The sequence below is a fragment of the Macrobrachium rosenbergii genome, chromosome 11, assembly GCF_040412425.1.
Source record: "Macrobrachium rosenbergii isolate ZJJX-2024 chromosome 11, ASM4041242v1, whole genome shotgun sequence".
Lineage (NCBI taxonomy): Eukaryota > Metazoa > Arthropoda > Malacostraca > Decapoda > Palaemonidae > Macrobrachium > Macrobrachium rosenbergii.
In genome coordinates this window covers 5,707,135-5,714,108 of record NC_089751.1, presented here as the reverse complement: position 1 = coordinate 5,714,108, position 6,974 = coordinate 5,707,135, and the positions used below count along the sequence as shown (strand labels likewise).

The 6,974-nt window shown below is 34.9% G+C and overlaps 1 long non-coding RNA gene across 1 annotated transcript; it reads right to left on the bottom strand.

Moving 5' to 3' along the window:
- Window positions 1-260: 260 nt before the first annotated feature.
- LOC136843107 (uncharacterized) lies at window positions 261-4,438 on the bottom strand. Its single transcript, XR_010854451.1, has 3 exons — window positions 4,299-4,438; window positions 3,250-3,337; window positions 261-619 (listed from the first exon to the last, which is right to left on the bottom strand). It is a non-coding gene; the product is annotated as an uncharacterized lncRNA (long non-coding RNA).
- Window positions 4,439-6,974: the final 2,536 nt, after the last annotated feature.

Below are 6,974 nucleotides of genomic sequence, written 5' to 3'. Positions count from 1 at the left end.
TAATTATTCTTGTAATCAGAGGGGTCAAAATACAATATCCCTTTAAAAAGGGAAGATTAAATCTGCCTATACTACTGCAAGTAAACACCAAAATTAGAGGTTAATATACTAGAATCTCTTCAGAATTAAAAAACCTTTTTTCAGTTACTTCCTTTCTCAATTTCCCCATCACACTTCCGTTAAGCAACCAACCAGAAACTGCCATTCCCTTTATTTCATAGGACATTCTTTGTCTTTTGGGGTTAAAGAAATGGACAAAGGTTTACAGACGTATATATTAAGCTGGTCTCCATGCATGTAAATACTATTACATATCCAAAGTAGTCAGATTAAAAAAAATGTATAGTAGGTTCTGCGTAACCGAATTTAGAGCACTTCGAAACCTCACAGGGTATGCACAGCGTCTGCAAGTTGAGTTCTAGTTGTCAGGGTAACCGAATTTAGTGCGCTTCGAAACGTCACAGGACATGCATAGCGTCTACAAGTTGAGTTCTTGTTGTCTGGGTAAACGAATTCAGGGTGCTTCGAATCCTCACAGGATATTCAGTGTTAACGAAAAGCGTTGCTTTCCATTAGTATTAGTGTCGATGTTATGGTCTGCTGCAGCTACACCAAGAGCCTGTGCATAAGAAAAGTAGTTTGACTTCAGAATATACTAAAAGTTTCCAGGACATAACCTACCCTCTTAAAAGAGAAAACAGCCTTTCCAGTAGTCCCAGTAGCTATTTTAAGGATATTGTAATTAATACTATACCGTGTGAGTAAATTTGCCCATTAACAAGCCCCTGTATTAGTATTGTTACTTCAAACTGCCATCAACTTTCACATTAACCCATATATTACTACCATTGTTCCTTCAAACTCCCCAAAAAGACCTAAGGATAGAGTGCCATCCTTTAAGATATATTTAATAGGGCACCAATCTTAACACTGAAAGAACAGCATCTAACAGTGCTACGTAATTATGAAAAGTGCCATGCAATGCAAGCACTACTATCTGGCAACTTTCAATTTCCTTAAGACTATACTAAAGGACGAAACTGCACAACCCCACGGGACGAAAAATTTAAGTTGGGGAATTCAGAATAAGAAAAGTGTTCCCGAAGCAAGCTTCTGCGCTGGAGGAAAGGTGGATGAAGGTAGGGGTCAATGAAAATATGCAATGCAATCTGAACTATTTCCTAACATGAAAGCTTTGTTTGAAGAGTAAGAAGGGGTGCGGGTGAGGGTGTTGAGCACATTTGACGAAACTACGTTAAGACTGCCCAAATTTGAATTACAATTTCCACTATTAACCAGCCTATTAGAATACCTGACAAGTCCACGACATCTGTGTCAAGTTCTTTAACATCCCAAATCGTTAAGATCCACCTATTTCCTGTCTAGTTCCTACCTAATAGTGTGAATGAAATTAAGTTATAAAACTATATCAAAGAGTTAAACCAACCTACTCCCAGCTGCACTAATACATTCAAACTTTCATCATGACCAAACAAAGGGCTCAAGTTCTGTAATACCCTCTGCTATCAATAACTCACTTCAAATGTCTCCCTAGGTCTGACTCATGTTTTTTACCCCAGTTTATTCCCAGGAACCTTATGAGATATATCCTAACCCCTCCATCTACATAAAATTAGCACGTTCCTCAAACTATTCTAGCCTATCCTATATTTCAAGTTCCACATCTAACTTCCCATCAAGTCCTAGCTGCACAAACTATCAACCTTGCAGTTCTAACCTAAGAAAGTTGGTTGGTTTGAAATCCCTATTGTGCATAGTGACAAAAGTCACCATGCTTTTTTTGGAACTTCCCGTTGTGCATGGTGACCAAAGTCACCATGCACAACATGAAAGTCCACCTTTGCCTGGCAGGTGGCACCGCCACCCCGGCAAAGGTGGACTTCGGAAGTGGCTAAAGAATAAGTTAATTTAGACGCAAAACTTAATTCAGACGCAAAACTTAATTCAGACGCAAAACTTAATTCAGACGCAAAACTTAATTCAGACGCAAAACTTAATTCAGACGCAAAACTTAATTCAGACGCAAAACTTAATTTAGACGCAAAACTTAATTTAGACGCAAAACTTAATTTAGACGCTGAAACAGTTATTCAGGAGATTTAAAAATTGTGTTCAAAAACTTAAAAATTCCAAAATAGAGACTTGACAAAACTTCACAATTCTAAAAAAACGCAACTTTACAGTTCTAAAAAAAAAAAACTAGCTGAAATTACAAGATCAAACCACACAAGGCAAAAGTTTAAATCCACTAAATTAAAAAATCTTACTCTACAAACTTTCAAACTATACGCAAAACTTACTCTATACGCAAAACTTACTCTATCATAAAACTTACTTACTCTATCATAAAACTTACTTACTCTATCATAAAACTTACTTACTCTATACGCAAAACTTACTCTATACGCAAAACTTACTTACTCTATACGCAAAACTTACTTACTCTATACGCAAAACTTACTTACTCTATACGCAAAACTTACTTACTCTATACGCAAAACTTACTTACTCTATACGCAAAACTTACTTACTCTATACGCAAAATAAACTTTTGCAGTCGAAATAATTACTCAAGAGCTTTAAAAATTCTGCTCAAAAACTTCAAAATTCCAAAATAGAAGCTTAACGAAATTAACAATTCTAAAAAAACTAGTTGAAATTACAAGATCAAAGTGTTCAAAAACTTCAAAATTCCAAAATAGAAGCTTAACGAAACTTTACAATTCTAAAAAACTAGTTGAAATTACAAGATCAAACCACATAAGGCAAGAGTTTAAATATAAAATTTTAAATCCACTAAATACTAGATTTACTCCACAAACTCTCAGAAATGAGAAAAAACTAGTTAAAATCACAAGATCAAACCACATATTGCAAAATTTTAAATATAAAAAAGTTTAAATCCATTAACTTAAAAAATACTAGATTTACTAAACACACAAACTTTTGATGTTAAAATATAACTGAAAAAATTTAAAGTTCTGAAGCTGAAACTAATCCTAAAATTCCTTTAAATGTTCAAAGCTGGAAAAGTTTTAACTTAACTTTTGCAATTTTAAAGAAAAAACTATTCTAAAAACTAAGGTTTGAATCTGAAAAAACCAAATCCATTAAAACAAAGTCTAAACTTAAAATGAAAAACTAAGATTTTTGATTCTGAAAACGTTAAGATATGTTTGGGGGGTTGCTGTCGTCACTCAACTAAAAAATAAAGAAACGCCTACTCACCCGTTAATCCTGTTCAGTCATAAGGTATCGGTACATCCATGACAATCCAATAATTCATTGTGGCACGCTTATTTAACGACACCCTGACCTGAAATAAGAAAACATAATAAATCCCAAAATGTTCTAGCAAGTGGAAAGAACCAAAGGCTGACTATTGGTCACAACCAGCTGGGCCATCTGATAAGTTATAATACTAGAGCAAGGAGCAGCAAGCAAGGCTTTATAAATATTGAGCGTTATTACTACGTTATAGCCACTTAACCCTACAATAATTAAGTTTGTCAACTTAAGATACCCCATATTAGGAAGGCTATGGTAGTCGAGTTAGGCCTGATAATCAAGAAACTTTAAACCCTATTGCACCGTACACTTGCTCTACTGCAGTATAAAGTTAAAAAAATATCCGTAGCACTGTATAAGATTGCTAGTATAAAACCAAATTGCATAGAATAACCACTCAAAGCAATCTAGTTCAGCTTAGTAATAAATATGCTTCGAAACTGTTAAATACCATGTTAAAAGGCAATCTACAACACCTAACAAAACATTTTAAACAGTTATTGTGGGAATTTACAACGAAAATCGAAAATACCAACATTTGAAGATACAAAGCCCGCAAACTGAAAACTTTCATACGACAACTCTCACGGCTCAAGTACCACAATCTAAATAGAGAAATATGAGGCAAAACTGGTATCAGTATCCACTCGCCAACCCAACAATCCTTGAAGCATGCCTGAACGCCTAAAATCTTACAAGGTCTGTTCACAATACGACATATCTGAGAAACTGCTCAAGCTTCTCTAGACCTCGCATGAATGTAAACAGAAGACGTGCAAGTGAAGCAAATATGCGATTTGAACCTAGCAGAAAATGTAAGTCAGGCTAGAGAACATTTGTACACTGCGCACCAAGACTATGCAACAAAATACCGCCTGAAGTGAAGAACATCCTAGAAGGCAAATTTAAAAAAAAAAGAACTACTTTCCTATTCTGCAAGAGTTACGATACTCGCGAGAAAACACCGAAATAAAATAGAAGCACCTTACTTTGAAAACGTACAAAAGTCCGTCAATGAGAGAATCATCCCTGCGGAGGACTGTACATAAAACCAAACACAGTGAAACCAACGATCCTCCAGTACAGCACGGCCGAGACCCCAAACGCAAATGAACGAGAAAAGTCGAGTTAGTATCAACGAAACCTGTCTTACCAAGCTGGAGACTCAACAACACTGAAACAAGCTGTTCTTGAGGATAACAGCCAACGACCGCGGCAACTGGCTGTTTGTGGGACGTCTATTTATCGCCCTTGTGCCACCGAAGAAGTTTAAGGCGATGATCAGAAAATCGACAGAAATTATGATTATGATGATTATGATGATGATGATGATGATTATTATTATTATTATTATTATTGAAAGTTGCCGTGCACTCTTCCTTTTTAGCAAACTACCCCAATTAAGTATCAGTAGTTAGCCCATCTGAAAAAAATTATTATTATTATTATTATTATTATTATTATTATTATTATTATTATTATTATTATTATTATTATTATTATTATTATTATTATTATATTATGGAGATTTGCCATTTACTTTTCCTTTTTAGCAAACTACCTGAATTATGTATCGGTGTTTGGTCTTTATCTGGAATTATTATTATTATTATTATTATTATTATTATTATTATTATTATTATTATTATTATTATTATTATTATTATTATAGTTGTTGCTGTTGTTTTCAGCAGTGCTTGGGCATAAGAGTTCATAAATATTACTTTTTACTAGCGTACTTAATTTAGTATACTGTATTGTGTTCATCTTATCGTTCATCGTATACGGCCGGGAGCTGAAACACAGGATGTTATTATCATTATATTATTAGTTAATGCAAACTGGCGTCACAATGACACGGTCATAAACAAAAACAGTGTAGAACACTTTTGTTAAGATGATTCAACGGTGAGCTTATCAACTCGCAACGATGAATGCAAGGTCATTTTTATAATTAGATTATTATTACTAATAATAAAGGTGCGTAGGTTCGTAATCTGCTACGGTAAAAGGCCACCTTCAGCGATTTGCCATATGGACTCAAGGCTTGCAGTAATAAATATATCCCAAAATTTTGGGGAAATTGAGAAGGTAGGAGGACAAAGTGGCATTAAATAAATCATTTATATCTGTCATAAGTGATATAATTAGCGGCTAATTCGAACAGTGGTCAATGAATTTACTGAAACCAGATCATATTGTTCGATCATCGCTTGATATTCGAATCCTGTTTCGATAGTATTAGGTGGAACTATGAAAATTATTATCATCAGGATGTCGTTTACAGGAACCTTTGTGAATAATGATTCCACATCCTGGCTTATGAGCGTTATGTCGTTCACTGTAATATTCAATTTTTAGAATTTCTGAATAGAGTCCTCTGCGTGTTTTATAAACTACCTAGGAAATGTGTCAGCAAACCTTTTAAGTTTCTGATATAGTAAAAATGAACGAGACTTAAATTCACAAGACTGGAAGTCAGAGAATCCCTTTCTTATGGGTTATGGCGAGTCCGTAGAAATATGGTAGAGAGTTGTTGACGAATCCAGGTAAAAAAGTCACAGAAAAAAGTCAAGCTTAGGGCGCCGATGCTGACCGAATAGGACTTCCCCTAACTACTGAACAAGATAATCACGACGGTATAAACTATATTGACCGGTGATAGTTGCGGATATGGAATCGATAGTCACAAAATTTATACTTGTTAGGCAGTTAACTATCCATAGCAAATCAACCTCTGAATTACCTTATAACTACTGAATGTTCATTTTAAGATTGGCTTTTCGCTTCTGCATAGTTAATCTTGACTATTTTAATATTTCATTGTATATATGAAGAAGTATGTTTGGAAACATGCGAAAGCTCGTGTTATTATCACATTTGCATATGTATATACAGCTATGGATTTCGTAATCACCACAAATTCTTTGATATTTTACTATTGCATACCACGATAGCCTTTTGAATGAACATACTCGAGAAAAGCCGAGGAAGAAATACCAATGAGGTTTATGCCCTGGGGAGGTGAAAGCCAATAGCAGGTGGATCTATGCCCAAGGAGATGAATACCAATGTGGATTAAGACCACACCCAAATCGGTTTTCCTTATCCAGAATTTTGAAAAAAGACTGAATGTAGAAGTGAGAAAATATGAAAAAGCCAGACCAACAGACAAACACGACAAGAAACCAGCATTGCAAGAACTGATAGACAACGCCAGAATAAAATGCAAAAGCAACATGTCGGTATCTAACAATAACAAAGGTTGTATATATAACAACCAAGCCGACGCTGAACGTCCAGATGGAAGGAGTTAGAGCAAGGCCTCCCCACCAACTGCCTGAGGAGAACAACACAAGGTCAAGGTCACTCCATAACAATCCCCAACCAAATACTAAAGAAGAAATCAATAAATTTATTAGACCCATAAGAACAAGAAACAATGTAAAACTAATGAAATAATGTAGTTTCACAATGGAATTGCATTATGTAAATATAATGTAAATAATTAACCACCCCTAAGTAACTAGACATTGTAAATATAAATAATAACCCCAAATCCCTCCCCAGTCACACTCCCATCATACGCATACACACACAAATACACTGTATATGACACATTTTCCCTACCTTTGTAATCTGTAATATGTTCATATACTAAAAGG